This window comes from Aulonocara stuartgranti, assembly GCF_965226115.1.
Source record: "Aulonocara stuartgranti genome assembly, chromosome: 5".
Lineage (NCBI taxonomy): Eukaryota > Metazoa > Chordata > Actinopteri > Cichliformes > Cichlidae > Aulonocara > Aulonocara stuartgranti.
This window is the reverse complement of record NC_138943.1, coordinates 21,647,138-21,670,272: the sequence shown is the minus strand read 5'-3', so window position 1 is coordinate 21,670,272 and position 23,135 is coordinate 21,647,138. Positions and strand designations below refer to the sequence as shown.

The 23,135-nt window shown below is 40.3% G+C and overlaps 1 long non-coding RNA gene across 2 annotated transcripts; it reads right to left on the bottom strand.

Annotated features, from left to right (window-relative positions):
• Positions 1 to 1,014: 1,014 nt before the first annotated feature.
• LOC309707540 lies at positions 1,015 to 23,022 on the bottom strand. Of its 2 annotated transcripts, XR_014277010.1 has the most exons (4): positions 22,924 to 23,022; positions 22,423 to 22,561; positions 2,141 to 2,379; positions 1,015 to 1,836 (listed from the first exon to the last, which is right to left on the bottom strand). It is a non-coding gene; the product is annotated as an uncharacterized lncRNA (long non-coding RNA). The 2 variants fall into 2 exon arrangements; XR_014277011.1 differs by lacking the exon at positions 22,423 to 22,561.
• Positions 23,023 to 23,135: the final 113 nt, after the last annotated feature.

The window sequence follows — 23,135 nt, the reverse complement described above, 5'->3', positions numbered from 1 at the left end:
CTGTACTTGAAGGTTTCATCGATGTTTTTGCTTTAGAGATCGGCTACAGTTTTCAAGTCCTGTTATTTTAATTTGCACCAAACATAAGCAGTGAATTTAACACCAAAGCAAGCAGGAAATCCAAATTGTTCTTACACTATACCTCTTTGATTATTTTTTCTTTTCGGGGGGACTTTTTCACATCCCATTGATCAGGGCAAAGGTGTGAAAGGTGTATGAGTGAAATACACAACAAATGAGATGGGTATGAAATCTAGATGTTGCTTGTGTTAATGTCATAAGGGAAGGTGGCTCAGGTGGCTTCACATAAAAAAAGCTCTTATCTTTTTTAGATGAGAATGAGAGCATTTGCCTTAAAGCAGGAGCTCAAGAAGTTAATAACTACTCCCTCATATGGAACAGATCATACAGATCACTTCCTTGTTTACAACTTTCAACTGCACATACCATCCATTAACATGCATGGGTCGTGTGAGGGCTGAAATGTGTGTTGCCAAAACAACATAAGTTCTTATAAATTACCTCAGAAGTACAGTCTTTAAGTTTATACTTAGATGAACACTGGGCTGGCAAAGTGAGACCTAAGTTCAGACCTAAAATAGAGATGCACTGAAAGAAAGACACACACAGTGTCATCATTCATCAGGGATGACCATGTTTCATCAGGTACCAATAACAAAATGGCACACAATCCAGGAAGCCCAGTTTGCATAGCACATTTATCTGTCACTCTGCATCTCCCCAGTGCAGTTTCAGGGAAAGTTGTTTATCCAAATCACGTGCCAAAAAGCCTTTTGCCAGCTCTCTTGCAAAACCATTTCCTTCCGCGACCCCATCTGTTGATTTTACAGAGATAATAATACACACATGAAAACAGCTCTCATGAGCTCAACACCTGGGTTTTGTGTGGCACCCAAGCTGTCTCCAAGCAGTAAACTCAAGTGAATAACTGAGGAGGTACAACTTTTTTTTAAAGTACTTTAACAGTATCAGAGCCATTTATTTACACTGAATACAAACAAATCATGTTACTGTTGATACAGTTTTCACTATCTTGACAGTGTCCCGTCTGTAAAGAACAACATCCTTTTCAATAAAGTGCACATTCCATTAATAATTTCCATTATTCCTTTATGAATTGAACATTTGTCCAAACAGACTCCAGATACAAGAAAGAAGAATGAAAGACCTCTGAAAGAATCTTCTAGTCAAGCTAGCTAATATAACCCGAAAATCCCCTTCAATATCAAAGAGGTCATTGAAAAGCCCCAAAACTTCTTTTTGAGTGTCAGTTAGCCTAATAAGTTTGACTAGTGTACCAGGCCACATCAAGGTGCATGCACTAATCTCTTATGTTCCAGTTCTGTACTGGGATTACACACAAGAGGAAAATATCCCAGAGCCATACAGGGAAGGATTTTAATGGTCAGCACACAGAGAAGGCACCCACTTGTACTTAAAAACTTGAAATTCTTGAAAGCATTATTTATGAAAGAGGAAGAGACCACCTGGCTTGTTATCACCAGATAGCTCCAAAAGAGGCAGGGTGCAAAAATGGCTTATATTTCTAAGTCACAGTGAAATCAAAAAATACAGTGCTACTAACATTAAATGTACACAATTTTTGAGTTCACAAATCTACATAACAGTTGTGATATTACAGCAGATCCAGTCTGAGGATACAACAAATCGTGTGGGTATTTAAACATAATGAGCTGTCAGCTTTCCAACGTAGTCTCCTTAGCCACAAATGATGGATCGGTGTTATGTCAGCTTAGCATGGATCCATGTCTCTGGAAAAGAATGCTTGGTTGTGCCACGGGACCCGCAATCCAGCTGTGAATCAGAGCAGTGATTCAATTTCCTTGAACCTCTCTTCATATATGCACACCACATAATGCTCAAAACCCAGGAATCACTGCAAACTCTGTCCACCATAGATGCAGCAGAAAACTCACTGAACAAAGGCATAAGTATCTTAACCAATGAAAAACAAAAATGGTCTGTTTTAATGCAACAACTTTTAAATTCAGTACTACTTATAAATGGATCGGTCTGATCTTAGTGGCAGGTTCTTAGTGCCATGGTAATACATGTTTACATATAAGCAGTCAAGCAAATTAGTGGTTAACACTGTTACCTGACAGCAAGAAAGTCCTGGATTCTTGCTGTTTGGATTTTGCATGTCCTCCCTGAAACTGCGTGGGTTCTCTCATGTACTCTTGCTTCCTCCCACACTCCAATGCATGGGGTTAGGTTAACTGGTGGTTCTCAGGTGTTGATGTGAAAGTCAGTGGTTGTCTGCTTCTCTGTCTGTGTTAGCTCTGCAACAGATTGGTGATGTGTCCGGGGTGCTTACTGTCTCTCAGCCTATGGCAGCTGAGATTGGGCCCAGCACACCCGTGAAAATCAAAGAAAATGGGTTAATGGATGAATATGGATGGATGGATGGATAGATGGGTGGGTGGGTGGGTGGGTGGATCGAGCCTATATCAATAGAAATAGTGGATTTGTTCAGAGCAATGCAACTTTCAAAGGGTCATAATCAGGTCATAATCAAACCATAATCAGCTCAACTTATAACAGAGAATACACGTACAGCTGAAGGTAGCTACATCTAGAAAATGTGACCTATCTTGTTTTTCCATAGCAAGCTTAGGAAACACTATCCGTCTACAATTGTCTACAATATACCCAGTTTGTTTAATATACTATTCTTTTGTATTCTTACTCAAACTGATGCCAGTCATTTCTTTAAATGGCACTGGTTGGTCACTGGACAGCTACAGCTTAATAATGCAAATGGGCCATAGTTAAAGTAATTTAACTTAAGGAAGTAAAAGCTTAAACAAAATCAGTATGCCACACTGCAGCCTACACTGTGGATGAAAATGAGTGCCATGAAGCTATGCCTTCAGATGAATTTCTTGGGGACATCACAACAGTATTATGCTCCTAATTTGACTTGGTATTTTCCAGTCAGTCTGTAAGGCCTTTTAATCATTCCTGCTCTCGTGAGGAAGTGACACATGGGTGTGCAGGGGAGCTTACCAGCTCTGCCCTGTGTGCTGATAGTGATGAATCCTGTTGGAACTCTGACAGCTAATGCAAAGTCAAGGACAAGCTTGTTTATTCCTGCACTCCCCACTGCCACCCACAATCCTCATATAACTCCTTCAGTGATTCCCTTTGTCTAGAATGGAAAAAGGCGCTAAAATAAAATCAAAGCACCTCTTTGTCAGCTTTTGTGGATCTGTCAATATAATTAATAGCACAGATAATATATATATACAAATGCACAAGTTCCTGGATGGTGATTCCTGGTTAAGAGTAAATAAAATCATAAAGCGTGACACAAGGCAATATTCAGTCACTGAGTCAATAATTCATTGGAATGATAAGAGTTTCTCTGCTGTTGGTGTGTATTTCCTTTTTAAAACTAAAAGATAAGGAAATGCAATAAACTCTCCTAAGTATATAAGAAAAACAATCTTTGGCATGGTGCTTAAATAAGGACAGAAAGTAATATGTGGCCAAAAAAAGTTAGGCTTTACACAGACTGATAGTACTGGGGGTGGAAAAAGGCTTATGTAAATAGTATCTTCTGCCAGTGGTTCTCAGGGGTAAGTTCATTTTAATCATCAGAAATGGTCACAAGAACAACAAAATTGAGACTACACTGAATCAAAATGCCAATGATACAAAATCCCAAGTAATACAAAATCTGAGCTGGCAATGGCCTTGTGTTGATATGACATGTGGTTGCTCAAACTGTAGCGGGCACCTAAGCAACCTGACGGATTTAACAGCATTATCTTCAAATACACTAACACATTCCTCAAGTACATTCCCGGAGCTACATGGAGCCCATTAGACCAAAGTCCTACAGTGGGATGACAAAAGGGGAGAGGCGGTCTGCATAGTTTATCCCCATAAAAGTTCATGTTGCTGATGTCCTCCTCACTGATGATGTTAATGAGCAACATGGACATTCAGTTTTAGAAGTTGGAGGCCACAAATCATTGTGCTTCTGAGTGCTGAAGGTGCGTGCGTATGAGTGACAGTTTAAAATATTAACGTATTGCTTCAAAGAAAGCTACTCGGTGCACTGAGCTATGGCAGCAAAATCCTTTTTAAACTGGTGGAGACAAATGCATGCATTCACCAGATGCCTTGACATCAGATAATTGCAGTGATTAAAGTTGCTGTGTCCTCATCAAGCTGATGTTGAAGATAATGCTATGCTATGAGACGCAGACTTTCATGAGACAATCAGCTAGAGCGTAACGTCCCCCGCCCCCTACCCCCACACCCACAGGAAACATCTTGTCTATTTCTCTTAAGTATAAGGAAAGGTGTGGACAAGCCTGGAATCTCTTGTAAACATGTCATACGTGAGAAACTGTATGGTCAAACAGATCACTGGTAGTGTCAAAGTTTATGGTTCCATCTTTGTATTTGTCATCACTCACGTGCCTGTTTTGGAAATACTGGGACATGTTTATTGCCTCATTGTTATGGCTTAGTTTCTACAGTACGTGCAGCACATCAGTGCTCGGCCTGCAACAGCACGTCACCATGGGAACAGTTTGGAAGGGATGGTGCCCAGAGAATGGAGTAATTTAGGAGAAGATGCAGATTGGTTTTCCAAAGTAGAAGTACTAGTTTTTAAAAGAGAAATTTAAAGGTGTAAATGAAAAGTCAAATAAGGAGTTCACGTTGGACTCACTTATTAATATACATGAACACATAGGACACGTCGACGTCAGGCCCCTTTCGACATCTGTCTGGTGATCTGTTATAGCTCAGCTGACACATTTTTCTCATGTATAAACTGCCAACCAAGCCACTGCCAATACCACCCCTCCTCCCCCACACAACCTTACCCTTGACTCCTAACCTCCAGTAAACAACAACAAGTTAGATTTATACTAACACTGTACACTGATACTAGCTCCTCAAGACCTGGAAAAGAAATTAGGTCAGATTTTTATGCTCCTTGTCCAGGATCCAGGTGGCCAGGTTCTGTCTGCAAGTGGGCTTTGGGTACAAGCCAAGCGGCCGCACCAAGTCTGTTTCACATGATCTGACCCAGACAGTCGCCAGTAGCCCGGCTCCCTCCAGCCCGTGCCCCACATCCTGACTGGCCAACCATCGCATCCAATTTTCGCTAAAGTTAAAGGAAAGTAGGTGTCAGTCTCGGACAAATGGACCAGAATGAATCAGCGCTTGGAGGGAATTATTGAACATCTATAGCTAGGGCAACCTATAACATTTAACACATCCTATCCAGTGCTGCAGAAACCCTTCATCATCCCATAAATCTGCTCTGCACTCACTGCCACCAGCGTTCATTTTGCAGCTTTGTGAAACATAAAATATATGTGATGATGATGATTTTCTGATGATAAAGGTGCAATATTTTTATCTCTATTTTTTATTTTGCACATTCTCTTACTTTTTTCCTTTTTATACCCAGTCACTGGAAAACATTATGGATATTTTTTGTGTCTGAACCCCCCCAATATACTTTCATACGTAAGATTACAAAGCATCCTATCAACACAGCAATCCTTGATGTTTTACTGCTCACTGTATCTGCACTCCAAATCAATGTCAACACCTCCACGATTTAAGAGCATGCTGCATGGCTCATGGTTTCTGATGCACATGCAAAGTCTGATGCACGTGCACAAACACACACACATGCACACAGAGATGCACACAAACAATCACAAAGTATACTTCACTGAAAAACAACAAATCAACTCCTCTTGATGCTAATCGCCAACATGTACATTCAGTACAAGCACTGTGGTCATAAGTTTAAAGCCACCATGCTTCCCAGTGCTGTAAACAGGACAAGTGCAAAACAAAACAAAACAAAACCACACACTGTCCACACTTAATTTGATTTTGTGCTGGTAAAAAAAACTTATTCAGCAGATAAGCAAAGTAATGGGTACTTCTTTGTTTTCATGAAATGCAATTTGAACCTCTATGCATGTTCTATTTTGCTTTCTCAAAACAGCAGCGGAGAGTCACAAATATTAACTGCCCTTGACTTCCAACTAAAATCTGGTCTCATGAATGCATTCTTTGAGGTTTACTATGAAGCTGAGCGAAGTTTCCAACCACGCAAATTAGTCCAAATGATATTATCTGTCTTAAACTGTGCAAACTTGCAGGACTTGTTGTGCTGGGCTCTTCCTGTACCTAACTGTACATTAACAAGTTCCATATAACCCAAGTATGCTGAGGTTGAGTGAAGGAAAAAAAAGCTTCTTAAAAACACCCCCTCGCTCCTCCAGTTCTACACGTGTTACACAAGATGTCACGTGGCTTAGAACCATCAAAATGTAGAACCATAATATTTTGATTTTCATGCACACACACGTGCACACTCAAACACATGAGGCATGATTAGTCTGAGCTCTGACTTGTGCACGCTGAAGAGTCAGCCCCAAAACAAACAGTGCAGGGATACAATTACCATTCAAGGGCTTTCATGAAACTCAAGTTTATTAGGGCACATGGAAATAACTCTTAGTTCAAACTGGAGAGGCATGACTGACTTTTTTCTAGTGGTGGTGAAAAGTGAATTCATAATTGTTTTTCAACTTCAAAAGCCATGTACATGAGTGCTCCTGCCGTGTGCAGTGGCCTCCTCACTACTCTGTGGTGTATACCAGTTTTCTTTTTCCAGGAAAAATGGGGTAAACATCATCTGTTAAAAGTCAAATTCAAGACTCCTCCCACTTGGCTGCACACAGTAAGGTTTTTGTTTTTATTCTGCAGATATAAGGGCTTCTGGAGTTCCCTTGCATACCAGTGGTGTCTGAGCTTGTGCGAGTGTGTGTATGTCTCTGTGTGGCACATGTGTGCATGCCTCTGGGTTTGTGTGCATGTGCAGCTGTACGTGTTTGAGAGGGAAGGAGTGAATATAGGTCCTGTCTTCTCATGCTGTGTTATGTAACAGTCCAGTAAATTCAATCTGTCTGTATCTGAACCCCATGACATTATATTGATACAAAGTGCAGGCTGTCCAGAGGTGGCAGCTCTACGAATTCAAAAACACAGCCATGCTGTTGCAACTAATTTCAGACTTACCATTAAACTGCCTAACCTCTAATTCGTATATGCTGCCCCTGTCAATTCTGACAGTTCAAGCTGGGAGGAGTTTTGAGCATGACTTTGAGCGCATAATGTTTACCTCATTTTTCCTGGAAAAAGAAAGTACATATAGTGGTGAGGACTCGCATACAGGACCTTTGCACTTTCATTTTTCACCACCTCTAAAAAAAGCAAAAACAGGATTTTATTTTTCACTGCATTAAGAAAAGTTTGGACAGCAAGCAGCCTTTGACAATGATGCAAGTCAAATGCATGGCCTCATGTATCAATCCAGTTAAATGTCTTTAGAACTGCAAACTTTGAAAGAATGTGAACCTCCAGAAGTTATCCAACTCCCTAGAAACTAGGAAATAGTTCAATATTTTGGTGGGAAATCCTGGAAGATGTCCTTAAAGGGAGACGCGTCTTAAAGGGAGCTAAAATGTTTCGTTCTAGCTCAAAACAGAGAATTAACTGCAGGGCAAAAAAAGATGATTTTGAGATTCAGAAAGAGATTGTGATGTAGCAGGTTAAGTTCATCAGTCAGCATAAAGGTTTGCTTACATGCCCTATTTTCCCATTTATGTATTCAGTTCTGAATTAAATTTGAAATTTACTCAGTCATGTGATGTACTATAAAACTCTCGATGTTTAGTTAGTGACCTAGCCAGTTTGTACTTCAAAACTGAAGACTGAGTAGCCTGACGACTGTGAGAAACCATCAATACTCTATCACATAGAATGGCTTTAAACTAGGCTACTATTGACTTTGGTGCTGCATCTGCTTTTAGTCCTGAGCACTGAAACACACCAATGCAAAAGCTGAGAGTTGATCTGTTTACAGCACAAACCTACAGCCACAAGAAACTGCTCTTTTGCATGAGTCCATAACGAGTTGCTTAAGACATTGTCCAGATGGTGTTGGCTTTGTGGGGCTCACTGCCAATATCGTTCACATCAGCATGTATTTGAAAGTGCCATCACATCCCTACTTACTCTGGTACAAGTTAGAAAAAAAGAGACCAGGGTTCATATGTTCCCAAGGCTGCTGTCAGAAAAGAGTTACTGTGAAGCACTTTGAGAGCATGCATTCCCAAAAGTCCATCTCTGTTCCAAAAACTGAAGTGCAGTTCTTAGTATTATGTTTCTAAGAACTGAATGTTTTTAGTTTCATATCATAGTCTGAGAGTATATCAGAGGAATAAAGTAAAGTAAATGTTATCTGCCACTGCAGAGCATTTTGCTTAGACATCTCTAATCCTAATTCCAAAATAGTTGGGACACTGTGTAAAATGTAAAAAACAACAAAATGCAAATCTCTGCAAATGTCATAAAATTTCATTCACAATATAGAACATAGAAAACATATCAAATCTTTAAACTGATAAAAGTTTGAATGTGATGACAGCAACGCTTCTTAAAAATGTTACATTGGGGCAACAAAGGTCTGAAAAGTAGGTGGCACTAAAAAGAAATGGCTGGAGAAACATTTAGCAACTAATTACATTTATTGGTAAGAGTTCAGTAACATTACTGGATATAAAGAGAGCTTCTTAGAGAGACAGAGCTTCTCAGAAGTAAAACTAGGCAGAGGTTTAACAACCTGCATCCACAAATTGTGGAACAATTTCTGAATAATGTAAAAGAGTTTCAAAATGTCATCATCTACAGGATATAATATCAACAGATTCTGAGAATTTGAAGAAACGTCTGTATGCAAAGGACATGGCCTTGGCGTTAAGGCCTGCATTAAAAACAGGTATGGTTCTGTCATCAAAAGCACTTCATGGTCTCAGGAAAACTTCTAACACTGGAAATCGATGTCTGTGACCACAGTCTACTGTGCCATCTACAAATTCAGGTCAAAGCTATATCATCAACAGAAATGTTGTTGTTTTCTCCGGGCCAACGTTCATTTAAAATGCACTGTCTGTTCTGTCAGACAAATCAAACTTTAAAATCATTTTTCATAAAAACACTGCATATTGCTTCATTACAACAACATAGCTTCACAGTGGTGCTGAAGGCCACACCTTTTAGCAACTGAAACATCTGGCACATCATTATATTACAAAAATGAAAAAGAGGACCCAGGGCTGTTGCCTCAGACAAGAATTCCTCATTTCTCTGCCAAAATTGTTAGCACACATGCTACACAGATGCTACACAGTGGTAAACATTTCCAGTTTATCTAACAAGCAGCAAAATGTTCCTCTGGCTTTTTCTTTGTAGAACCTAGACTTGTAGTCAAGACTGCCTAAACCAAGACCAAGACAATACCAAAACCAGAGGGTATCGAGACCAAGACAAGACCAAGACCAAGACCATGACAGACCAAGTCAAGACCAAGACAAATTTGAGACGAGACCGAGACAAAAAAGTCTTTAAACTGCAGCCAAATGCTGCTTTGTTTACGGGTGTCAGGCATATTTATGTGTTTTTGCTTTGCACTCGCACAGCCCTCCTCACCACTGTCTACTGTCTCACTCACTTACTGAGAGGACAGACACACGCTGTCGCGTCTCTCACCTTCTCTGTTTTTCACATAATGATATTATCCTATATCCTCGCATGCGATTGGCCACAATATGGAGGGATTGGAGCATAGCTGAGCCACTGTGTGAGAACTGAGCATCGAAAGGAAATTAAGTGAGGAGCCGGCTCTTGCTCAATGGGAGTCGACTCTTCTGATTCACTACAAAGCACTCTCTAAGCACAGCTCTTAGAGCTGAAGCTTTTGCGCATGACACATTATCGAACGTCATGTCATAGATACTGTTGACTCCAAATCTCCCGACCACTATGTCAATCTGAGACAGCAAGACCGAGACATCGAGACCAAGACAAGACCGAGACCAAAGTTTGTCCAGACCAAGACAAGACCAAGACCACGTAAAAGTGGTCTCAAAACCGGTCTCAAGACCAAGACCAGTCTCGAGACATCCAACTCTAGTAGAACCACTTACTGTTCCAGCCCTCTGTTATCCCAACCCAACTTTTTGGAGATGTGTTGGAGCCATCAAATAAAAATGTTTGTTCTTTTTAAGTTTAAACATATTTATGATTTTATGTTCTATTGTGAAAAGAAATGGCTGCATGAGTTTTGCAGATCAGTGCATTCTGTTTTTAGAACAGCCAATTGTATTTCAGATCTCAATGTAAGTTACATGCGCTTAGTAACTTAACTCGAGCTCTTTGCAACATGAATTAGTTTTGTGGAGTGTTACTCTTTCATTTTCAATATTAAACGGTCAGAGCCTACTTTATAACACACTGATTTTAGTTGAAGAAGTAACCCCATGATAGAAGTAAACCTGCAGATTTCAGAGGTATATGTACTGCTGTGTCCTGCAGCAGCATCACACAAAGTTAGATTTCTCTGAACATCCCTGAAAGTGCTGACTCAAAAGCAGTACTTGACTTACCTGAAGTGCGAGTCACTCTTGAAACAAATTGAAACAGGCCAAAAACAGAACTTTGATTAAGGAGAGTGAGTGGCACTTAGGACTTAGCCTCATTGCAAATAGTGGTATCTAAAAAAAGTGGACTGAATGAGAGCTGGCACAACACACATTTTGTATTCACGTGTCACAGTCCTCCCCTATTTTCTAACTACTTGCCAGCCCATCTGCAGTCTGCATGTTGTTGCTCAATAACACATTAGGTTAGTTACTCTGAATCAATCTGTATGCTACAGTGATTGTTCTGCAACACTGCAGTGGCTTTTTTCTGGCCCTGTGTTTTAATGTCACGTTGATATCTAGCCACAGTGAATTGTTCTGTTCATAACTTTAATGGACAGAATACACAGGTGTAGATAAGTGCTCAGTGGTCCTGGGATCAAGTCATTGCTTTATGTAGATGATGTCGTCCTGTTGGCTTCATTGACTGATGACCTTTAGCTTGGGATGGGCTGTTTTCTTTTCAGGCTGCTGCAGCATCTGTAATCTGGGTATCTCTGAGCTCCTGAGCACTTACATATCACTCTAATTGAGGTAAAAACCGAGCCACTGATAAACGTGTTTCCAACCTGGTGCACAAGTTACAAAAATCAACAAGCTAATACAACACCAAAGCACAGTGGGTGTCAATGATGTCATTTTTGGTGCATAGCACTGTTCACAAGCGTGAAAAAAACCAAGTGCTATGAGTATGCATATTTGAAGTGTGGAAATAAGTGATAATAAATAATATAATGAGTTCAATTTACAATCTAAATCAATCTAAGAATCTAAAGAAACAGCTGAGAAACAAAGTCCCTGACATTTATCAGTCAAAGAGTTACAAAGACATTTCTAAGGTTTTGGGCCTTTGGTGAATCACAGCGACAACCATTATCCAGAAACAGAAAACAAAACTTGGAATAGTGGTGTACTTTACCAGCAGTGAACAGCCCACAAACTTTACTCCAAGAGTGCATGGACAACTCATTCAGGAGGTTGCCAAAGAACCCAGAACAACATCTAAAGAACTACAAACCTCACTTAAAGGGAACCCCGGCTAATACCACATATATGTTATTGAAAGCACAGTGCATATTTTAGTGCAAACATGTCTTAATAGCCGGGGTTCCCTTTAAGGTCAGAGTTCATGACTGAGCAATAAGAAAGAGATTGGGCAAAAATGGCATCCATGGGAGAGCTCCAAGGAGAAAATCACTGCTGACTAAAAACGACACAAAGCAAGCAAGCCTCTGTCTGATCTGTCGATGTGCGGTAGAGGAACTCTATAGGGGGCTTTGCTGTCTCCATTCCTGTTCACCTTGTACATCTCAGGCCTTCAGTACAACTTTAACCTGGCACACCTACAGCAATACTCGAATGTTTCTATTGTGGTTGGATTTTTATTGTGGTTGGAGCACAAAGCGCTAGTGGATGATTTTGTGTAGTGGTCTGGGGGGACTCATCTGCTTCTGAGTATGAATAAGGCCAGAGAGAGATGGTGATGACCTGTGTCTTTTATGGCACAAGATGTTGATGTGGTGCACACTGACAACAACTGGAAGACCAACACGGAGGGTGTGTAAGCCCTATTTCCTAAGGAAGCTGAGATCCTCCAACGTGTGCAGCAAAGGGATGATTGAGATCGACTCAACTGAGATCAACTGTTTTTCCATAACAATCCAGCACTGTCCAACGTGCATGGTTGTCGCCATAGCAATGCATCCCAGTGTCTCATGACGTAATTAATATGCAACATGAACACTACAAAAAAGGTGGAGGTCACGGCAAGAGTATACCTGCTGCTTGGTGTGTGGCTTTTCGTCAGACTCGGAAACCGGCGTTGTCTTTTATAGTCATTTTCCTCATTGCCAGGTTTCACAAAAGGCGGTTTTAATTTTTGTGAACGAGATGCTCTTATGACTTATCAAGTGATTCTACTGACCAGCTAATCGGTGGCACTGAGTTTGACAATGTCACATTTTAGTACCTTCTCAGATCACTTCGAACCCTGCAGGTACTAAAAAAAAACCTGGTACCAGGTATGTGGCGAACTGTGCTGAGTCGATCCGACTAGGTACTACTGGGAAAGGGGCTATTGTGACATCACTGTTACAGGTCTTTCAAGCAGTCCTAGAAGTGTGCATATAATACCAAATTCGCATATAATGGCAAACATCCTCTCGGCAATTCTCAATGTCAGCAATGCCAATTAAGATCTAGCCTCAGCTCAGTACACTTACCCAATTACAGGACCTTGTTTCCATTTTCATATCTTGAACTTCCATCTGCAAGTTTTGGAGAGTGCAGCAACTCGCAAATTTCTCCCTTCCTTGGTTTCCATGTGTCTTTAATGTGGGCAGAAGAATTCAAGAATCTGCAAGGTAAAATCTAATTTAAATGGTCTCTTGCTGCAATCCCCATTCGCCTCAGTTTATTCATAGCAGTTAGCTATGATTAGTCACTTATCTAGTGCTATTTAGCGATCATCTTAATTTTGTCTGGAATTTTCTCTTGTCAACACTAAAAAACCCACTAAATTTCAGTTCAGTTCAATACTTGCTTCAGCTAGTCACTCCTTGTTAACAAACTTAAATTCCTTGTCTAATCATTCAGCCCAATCAATTCAACAGCCTGATCATTCACATTCATCTAGTGTTAAATCTGCAGCAATTCTAGCTAAAACGATTGCATTTAACCCTCCGGAGCTTCCTCCTCGTAAACCTTCTAAAATTTCAGTAGGGTCATGTTTTGAATTAACTGCACAGATAAATGCCTTTTTAGTTCTAAGAGTCATGAGGTGCATTTCCTTAACCCTAACCTGTATAAGCCCACTACACTGCAATAATTATCACATTAAAGCTTTTAAGTTTTTCACTACCAAGTTATATGAAGTAGTCAATGTTTATCTGCAGAATTCAGTTGAGGGGTCCCAGCAACTTTATCGGGTAGGTCTGGATTCCAGAAGCCTCTGTATATCGCAGCTTCAGCCTGTGTTCATATCCTCGTTTTAATCAGGAACACCTTGTTTCCGTATATCCTGATAGGATGATATGTTTAGCTTTGATTTTTATATCCACATGAGCCATTTGTACAGAAGTTCTTTCAGTTCAGTACAATGAGCCTTACATAATAATAATAATAATGATACTTTTCTGTTAGTCTGAGAAACATCCATTAGGTAAATCTCTCTTGTTGTTCACATGTTGATTATTGGTTTACTGACCCTTACTAGCCAATTCAAGCTTTCACCTCATCTTAGGCCATCTTATTTCTTAGATGATTTTGCATACCATGTGTGCAGTTTCTAGGCATTTTAAGTATCCTAGATAATCTTAATGAGTTAACCATCTATTAAACTTTAGCTTCCTCCCCTGTTTGGCCATCTGACTCTCTTTACTCAAGCCATTGTTTGTCTTCAAATCATTGCCGACAATCATTTTCTCGTGATTATTCATCCTGGCTCTCCAGTGCGACTTCTATTACTTTCTGCCATTAAAGGTTATCTCGGAAGGTTTGCCATACCTGCTCAATATTTTGATTTGTATGTCCTTTTCTATGTCTTCATATTTCCTCTGTCTTTGGGGTTTTAAACATTTAGCACCATGTTTCAGGGGTACTATTGTCAGTAATAGTTAGAAGGAGTAGCCCACCTGAGTTTCTGCTGTTTCCTGTCCTCCACAGGAATTATTCAAGCATGCTTCTTATAAAGTCAAGCTGGCAATATGTGCATTCTAAAGATGGATCCTCGAAACGACCTGAAATTAGAACTAGTAAATCAGTATCTCCATCTCTGCTGTTTCATGGTGAAATTTCAAGTTCAGCCTCAGCAGCTTTACAAGCCTTTCCATCCCATTTATTTATATAATGCCAAATCACTCAAGTCTAAAACTCTTGGCACATCAGCACATAGCTGGTAGTGGTATCGCGGTCTCTGTCTTTTCTCCTGCTTCGCCAACTCTCAGCCTCATTACAGTCTCTGTGATCTATCCTGGCCAATAGTGGCCTTGAGCCTTAATACAGGCTCTTTTTTCGCCTCTTCCTTTAGCAACTCTCAGTCTTATCGCAGGCGCTCTGCTTTCTCTGCCTTATTGCATGTTCTGGCTTTGTCCCAGCCTTCAGTGGCCTTGAACTTTAAACCAGGTTTTCCTTTCTCTCCTGACCTTTGCCAAACTCTCAGGCCTATTGCAGACCTTCTGCTCTTGCTGCTGTTTTTGCAACTCTCAGCCCATTCAAAGACCCTCTGTTGTCAACTGGCCTTCAGCGGCCCTGAGCCTTAGTGCATGCTCTTCTCTTTTCTGTCTTGCAACTTGCAGCCTTTGGCAGGCTCTCTGCACTCTGCTGTACATCAGCTCCAAGCCTATCAAAGACTCTCCCTCTCTGTTATGCATTTTACGCCTTGCCCTGTGCCATGCATTACTGCCAACATTCATGCATTAATTTCCCTGTAGGTAGGATCTTCCTGCCACGATAAGACTGCTTTCTTTTCCTTGGGAGTCCTGGTGGCTAATCTAAGGTTTATATCACTTCCACATTCCCACACTGTCAAGCTGATTGTGACAATCAAGCTGATTGTCACAATCAGCTTGTCACAATCAGTATGCAGAGTGAAGACTGATTGGCCTTCTTCAGGCCAATCAGTCTTCACTTTGCATACTTTAAATCTCACTGCACATTTGTCATTCTTCCTTGCAGACGCTTTGTGGAATCCACCTCCATCCCATCACTGCCTCTCTCTCCTGGATCAGGTTCCATTCAAGTCTCCACCTGAATAATAATATTGCCCATAAGTTAAATATCTAAATAATATCTGTGACTATTTGCAAACAGGCTTGCAATAACAACCTGAGGTGATAAGTAACCACTGGACTCATGAGTTCACATTGACTAGAAAAAGTAAAAGAAAAAAAAATCCAAAATCACTTAATGTAGTTTAAGTTTTCATTGAGATACTTATATAACATTGGACTGAAAATCAGCTTGTAGGTTTTTATGGTGACCCTTGTGTTACCATAGGCTGCTGTATTATTGTGTATTTTATATCAGTGGTAATGGTGTGTATAGGACACCTGCAAATGGATTAGATCTGACAGACATGATAAAATGCACGATGCACATTTCCAATAATCTTTGTGAGTAGTCTTAGCATAAATTCTGGGGGCTTGGATTAAATCTGTAGCTAAGTGTTTGTGGGTGCCAGCTCTAAGCTGTAGTGCTAGGGCGCTGCAGTGTTTTTCTGCTTATTCTCAAAGCACGTGATGATTGATGCACGTTTCTGCAGAGGCTGTAGCCAAAGAACTACATTTTCCTATCCCTCCATCCCTCCATCCCTCCATCACCCACTCCCTCAAGGTCTCTCTTCCTCTTTCTGCTGATATACAGGACTCCCTCCTTTATCTCCAAAAGTATTTACATAAATTAACATGACTGTTTAAATAGCTCAAAAATCTACCTCTGTCTTCATATCCCTGTATTTTATTGCATAGTATCAAGGTGAGATAATGATAACAAAAAACAAAACAAAACCTTTTTCTCAGTTTTGCAATGTAATGCATTTCAACATTGTTCATTGCATTGCATCACAGATAACCGAAAGCCCAATTTCTTTCTTTAACTACTGTCACTTATAATATTTTTATCATTGAAAGTGGTAGCATCCTCCTACGATTTATTGCAAAACCCACAGCATGGATTACTTCTTTCAAGCATATTCTATCCCATCCCACCTGCGTCTCCCTCTCCACTGCCACCCCTCGCTCTGCTGCAGTGTGGAATTTTCCAACCAGAGCAAGTGCTGCAGTGCCGAGGCTCAGACTGATGGTGTACAGGAAGATGAAAAGGATAGAGGAGGAGGGCAGGGTGAGCGCTACTTAGCACACATCACAAAAAAACTGAGCCATTGTGAGGATAGATCCATCACCTCACCTCCCTACATGAATTCATTGGAAAAATACCAGACACAGAAGCAGCACTGAAGAGTTGGCGAGCACCCACAACATAGGATAATAGATGTGAGCATATTGATGTAAATTGAATAATAAGTATAGCACTATAATTAAAAAAAATGCACAAAAATAGTGCATAATATCCTCATATATATGTGAAAGTAGTTGTAGTTTTCTTCCTTTTTTTATTTATTTATTTTTTTTACTTGCTAACAGGGCCTGCATTTTTTTTTGAATGCTTTTACTTCTGGCAAAATAACTCCATATGCATTTGTCACATATGACAAACCGCTCACAGATTTATATTATGTCATAAAATTCAGCATCACACAGCCGGAGGATGTGCGGTAATTCTCAGCACTGGTTAGATTAGTTGTTAGGGACGACGAGTTCCCATCAACTGATCTGACGAACAGCAAACAGTCAGATACTGCAGCATCTTTGGTGTAAACGTGGAGGAGGTGATTGGAAATGTGTTAATGACAATCTGTGACTGTGACAACGATGCAGCAGTGAGCATTTGAGATAACGTGGCAATGTCTGCAACTCCGGGTATTTAGTGGCTAAATCATAAGGGAAAATTTCTGCTGCAGTCTGTTGGGCCAGTGTTAAAATGATGACGTTGTAAAAGGTAATCAGAGTGGGAAACTGTGTGTGGGTGTGTGTGTGTGGCTACTCTTTAGATTATTGCCCTGCGTCACCAGATGTGTAGAGCATGACATCATTTACCCAGTGGACATCTCCAGTAACCTCTGTGGTGACATTCTCATACTTTCTGTCCTGCACACGACGAGGCATGCACTCACCCCAAAACATTAACTCTGTGCAGTTAACCATTAGATGTATCATTCTCCGATGAGAGACATGGCAGCATACAGGATTCCGGGAAAATAAAATCAACTTATAACAAGTGAATAAGCTGTCAGTGCAGAGATATACGCAAAGAAAAATCAAACCTAGAAGATCACGCAAAACTGAATATGCCAAAAATACAGTTATCAAATACCACTAAAGAAAGGTTATAATCAGCAAAATATCATGTTTTCAACCAAATTCAGTCCAGTTGCAATAGACTGCTGTGGTAGTGGGTATTGCTGAGTAAATGTATCTGTAATTTGCTTACACTTTCAATTTCTTTATAATAACGATATCATTTGTATTTTTTTCAAGCAGCCTTTTAAAAAGTCTCCATCTTTCAAAAAAAAAATCATAAAGATGCCAAATGAATGCCAATATTAACATGTAAACAGGGTTACGTTTAAATTTGTGCCACTCTGTTGCTTCCCAGCCTTCTATGCCTGCACTGTTACCAGTGCTCACATAAAAGAAAGAAAACACTGACTTGTTTGGTAATGGTGGAGCAGGACTACCCACTTTAAAGCAGACAGTGGATGTTATTGCCAGTTCTACCAGCCTGTTGTCTATAAAAGAAAAAGGCAGCTGATAGTGAACCTGTCCAAAAAGCTGAGCATCAGGAGGGGGATAAACATTCCTCACACTGTGGCCTTTATAACCTAATAATGCAACACAGGTAGGTTACACTCATCTACAGAGAGAAAATTGATTTAATATTATTTCTGATTGCAAAGATTTGTAATCTACTTCTTATTAGATGGCATCTTATTCTTATTTTAAGTAAACTAGATTTCAGGGCACAGTGTTGAAAGCTTTGATCCAGTCTGCAGTAGTGTATCCTGCAACATAAACTGGAGCTCAGTGGAATATAAAACCAGTCCATATTAGATTAGAAATGTCAAGGCAACTATTTGGCAACTATTTACAACAACTATTTGGCAAACAGCTAAGCTTACATCACATTAACTGAAAGTTAAAATTTGACATACATGAGATCTATCCAGGAAAACAAATACGCACCAGTGCGGATATGTATGTATGTATGTTTGAGAAAAACCAGCCACTCCCCCTGAGTCATCCTATCATTTGTTGCTCTTTTTCTGTCACTTTCTGATGCCAAAGGAAACTGGACCCAGTGAGCCTCAGTGACAGGAGAAGTTTTATGAGAATCCTGAGAGGTTTGGGACCTGGGCCAGTCTAGGCCACTGCCACAGATGCCAATCATCTGTCCTTGTATGTAAAAAGTCTGGGACACTGTCAAAACAACCACAAAAGAATGGAAGAGTGGAATGAAACTCCAGTTTAATAAGTAAGCAGTAAGAAACTCACATGTTAATTCATACTAACTTAAGAACAAATCCCTATGTTAGCCCTTTACATACACGGCATAAACCATCATTGACATCACCATCTCCTCTAAGCTTTTAATATTATAAAGTGTATTCTTTTCAGTGATGGCTCTACAGCAATGTTATCTTAAGCCCTGGCCTATGTACAGTCCTTTCAGCCTGTCTGACTCAATTTGTCCCATGTAATAATCGCAGGGTTGCATAACACTGACCCGCAAGCCCATCATCACAACTACGAGCGGTAAATCCCAGAGATCAAGAAAGGGTCCATACAAAAGGAGGACAAAAAGAACAATGAAGAGATAGGATGAAACAGAAGAAGTCATGGATGTAAAGCCGTTTGACTGGCAGGCAGCAAAGGGCATTTGGCTCTATTCCCTGAGCACACAGACAGCTGAGAACATTGTGCTCAGACGAAGGGCACTGCCAGAAAAGATAGCAGCTTACACTGTGAAAACAAATGTCAACACAAACTCTCAGTGAACAGCGTTCCCAGTTACCATTTGCTGTCAGGAACACTAAAGTGACAAGGCTTAAGGAAATAAGTCAAGTGGTAATTATGCCGACAGGTAATGCACTGCTGGGATAATGAAATGAGCTGCTTGAGGAGTCAAGAGATTCTCTAAGCTAATCCGTATTTCCCACCTATTCTCCCTGATTGGGTGCATAGTCTTCATAAAAAGCTCTGCCAAAAAAAGCGCTGGGAACTGGGACAGGTTCTCCCAAGGTGTAAGAAAAAGTATGTGAGAAAAATTAGAAATGAGATGGAAAGTTTTACTAAAGCTTCACATGAAGGAATGAAAGACTGGTAAATTAGTGGCTGTGCAGGAGAACATTTTCTGTTAATGAGAACAGCTTAAATATAGCAGCAGAGGAAGAGGAAGTTGAGACAGAATCCCCCAGAGTTTCCAGTCAGCATGTTTTTCATCCGTGGTCCTGATGATGAACTTACGTATATGTCCACAGTATACCATGTTAGACTTGGAGCAGGACATGGGGATCTTGCACTGATTTGTGTTATGATACAAATGATCCACATGCAATAATTTTTAGTAGCCCTAACACAATCTCTGTGCCTGTGTTCACTAAATAAATGATCTGAATGGAGGTGCAGATTTGTAGCACAAACAGAGATTAAGACTGTCGGGGTCATTTTATGCTGTCAAAAATTCCAATCCATTACATCATAACTGCTTTTTAGATAGTTAAATAATGTCTGAAGCCCTTGCCAACGACGCCTCTCTGATGTGAGAAAGTAGCAATTTCAGTAGCTTTCCACTGCAAGCAGAGATTTATCAAATGTGTGGAGGTGAGAAAGTGAGAGTGGTTTGGCTTTTTATCTACATCTTCATTCTGTTTATGCCACTCCTTCCTCCCATTGAGCACACTCAGACCCACATAAGCCAGTGAGTGCTACTCAGACCTTCTCTTACATAAGTGAGATGTCAGGTTTTCAGCCCGTAGTCAACACCCAGCTTTGTTTTGCTTTAATCATGTCAAGACACTTAAGCCAAGCTTGTTGCATTTAATTATTTTATTCAAAAACATCAACACTCTTTGAAGTGTTGATGTTTTTTTTTTCCATGGGTGTGAGTGATTATCCCGTCTAAGTAGAACTTAGCTGACGAGGAAATTTCGGAAGTATCACCACAAGGAGCAAATGTAAGCACAAGCCAAGGGTCAGGAATACTGCTAACATGCCTCCACAGAGATCCTTTCCCTTTTAAAAACGTCCAGTGAATGTTAGTGCTGCACAGTTTGTGACAGATGCACTGAGAAAGATCCTTGATTTTTTTTTTCTTCACAGCCTTGGCTTAGAAAAGAAGAATGAAAATAGCGCTCTGGCAGTGGCTCAGTAATTTTCTGTTCTTTCTACTATGGAGCAATGGAGGATGAGAGATTTTGTGAATAGAATAATTATGTGTAAGACATGTCAGACTGCCTAAATCTAAATACCTGAAGATGATTCTTATGAGAGGGGACTAAAATTAAGAGTAGTTCTAATGGTTATCATACTATATACACAGACAAAAGCGTTTTACAGCAATATTCCATCACATTACATACCTGATGCTAATCCAGACTGGAAGTTATTTCACTTGTCAGCTCCTCTCTCATTGTTCTTAAATAAAGGCATTTTACTGGGACATGCTTTTAACAGAGAAATTTGTTTTTCCATCACCTCCAGCGTAATGCTAACTACTGTTAGCTTGCCTGCAAACACAGATGAATTGCCAGCTGCCTAAAATCACAAAACTAGTTTCAGCTAATTCTCCGAATGGATGGTGTTACATGTTAATTAGCTTCTAACTGGCTTCTTTGTGCAAAATATTTTAAAGTTACATAGTAACCAATGAAAGATTCACACTTTTCATTGCTCAGTAGCTACCCCTCAGCATGCTTACTTGCTAACAGCTTCTGTGCGATGGTCTGGCACTGATCCCGCTTGATAACAGTAATGCTAACAAGATATCTAATATGAAACCTGATCAGTTTTTCTTTTTTGTATCGATATGCAGTATATGTTGGTGGTTTTTTTGTATGCTGTATATGCTGGTTGTTCATTGACCTAAGCTAACATTAGTTTGAAACACTGTTGCAAGGCAGTAAACAAGAGCTAGATAGACATATATCTGTCAAGTCTGTAGATCTCTTTAAAGACATATGCAAATGTTCAGTTTTGTATGTCTGAGTTCTTTCATAATAATTCAATTAAATATACAATTGTTGTAGCCAATCCAACTAAAGCTATAAATTTGTCTGTTTCATCTACCCACCCTGTGACAAGAAAAGTTCAGAATATATTTATAGCGAGCTTAAAATTACAACTCTATGCCCTGGGTACTTTTTTTTGGAGTTGTACTGTAGCTGTAATGGTACAGATGTTTGGTGATATTGCATGTCATTGTGTGTCAGGACTCCTCAGGGAGTACGTGTTTCATTTGTTCATCCTAACCCCTTCACTGTGTGTCCTGAGATCCTGGAATGTGGTAATGCAACACTACACAATCTCGTTGTGTAGACTCAACCAGCTGCTTAACACTTCAGGGCACCTTACACAGTTAACGATCCTGTGTAGGACAACGTGTGTTTCTGCCAGTGAGTGGAAGATAAAATGAGTTCAGAGAGATAATTATACCAACCCTATGGGCTCTTTTGATGCTCTCAAGAGAAACTGTAAGAATAGAATAGAATGATCTCATCACAACCTCGACCTCATTTATTTTCCATCACGTGCGAAAGACGAGAGGACCTCGAGGGTGTTACAATTATCCCACTACTCGGGGTGCCCGTGCTGTCAAGTAGTGATCTTAGCACCAATCTACTTTCAAAGAGACTGGATCGACGTGTAGTCTGCAGTCATCACAGTTGGAATATATTGTGAAGGAGATTAATTTCACTGGATGGAAGTTATATGGAGGACATTCTCTTAACCTATAATAGACGCACAAAATCTAATAATGTTTACTGCAAGAAGAAGTATAAATGAAATATTCGGACTCGACCTAATATTGCCAACTTGTATAGTTTCTTTTTTTGTGTTTAATGAGCCAGGCTTAGCAAACTCCCAGCCAAGTGTCTGCTCCTTTCCCTGCCTCTAGAAAATGTCTGATCTGTGTAAACAGCGGGAAGGGCCGGATTACGCACGACATTAGGTCTACATAAATGCATGTAGAGAGAGGGATGATTGGTAGGCTTGCGAAGATGCGGTTGCTTCACCTGGTGTTTAGAAAAGCTTGCTTCTGCTGAGCTGACAGTCCTGCCACACTGTGACCCAGCAAAGACAATGCCAAATGATGGCCCTGACTCCCTGATGGCCGGAGGTTTTTAAGAGATGACATCCCTGTCTCTGCAAATCCTGCAAACATCACAGTTGGAGCATCATTGGGGTGCGATTATACCAGATTCCCTATCATCAGAGGACTTATAGGAATAATCACTTTGCTGTCAGATGATATATGAGGGTTTTGAATATAATTTTCTTTTTGCTGGAGTCAGGGCTGAGTAAGACTATCTTACAAAGACCTGCACATGTGCCAACGCCCTTGATGTGTTCCCTCTCGATCTGAGCAACAGGGCACAGGTAGAGAAGAACACGTCGATCACGACAGCAGTCACCCCCAGAGCATTGCAACACTAATTGTGGAAGCACTCCTTTAATGTTCATTCCCATTCTATAAATAAAGATTTTCCAATGCACTAGTCAATGGGAATTCTTACCCTGATATAGAAGAGTCACTCCCGCTGTGGTATGTGTCTCACTGGATTGCATTACACTGTTTTCCATCAACAGCTAAGAGAACGGTGAGAAAAGGGGACAACCTGTAAATAATAACATCAAAGGACACCTCCGTACAGTCAAAACAGACACAAAGTTACCTCATACTTTTATTTGCTCTGCAAACATGCATGGCAGGAGTTTGACCTAATGT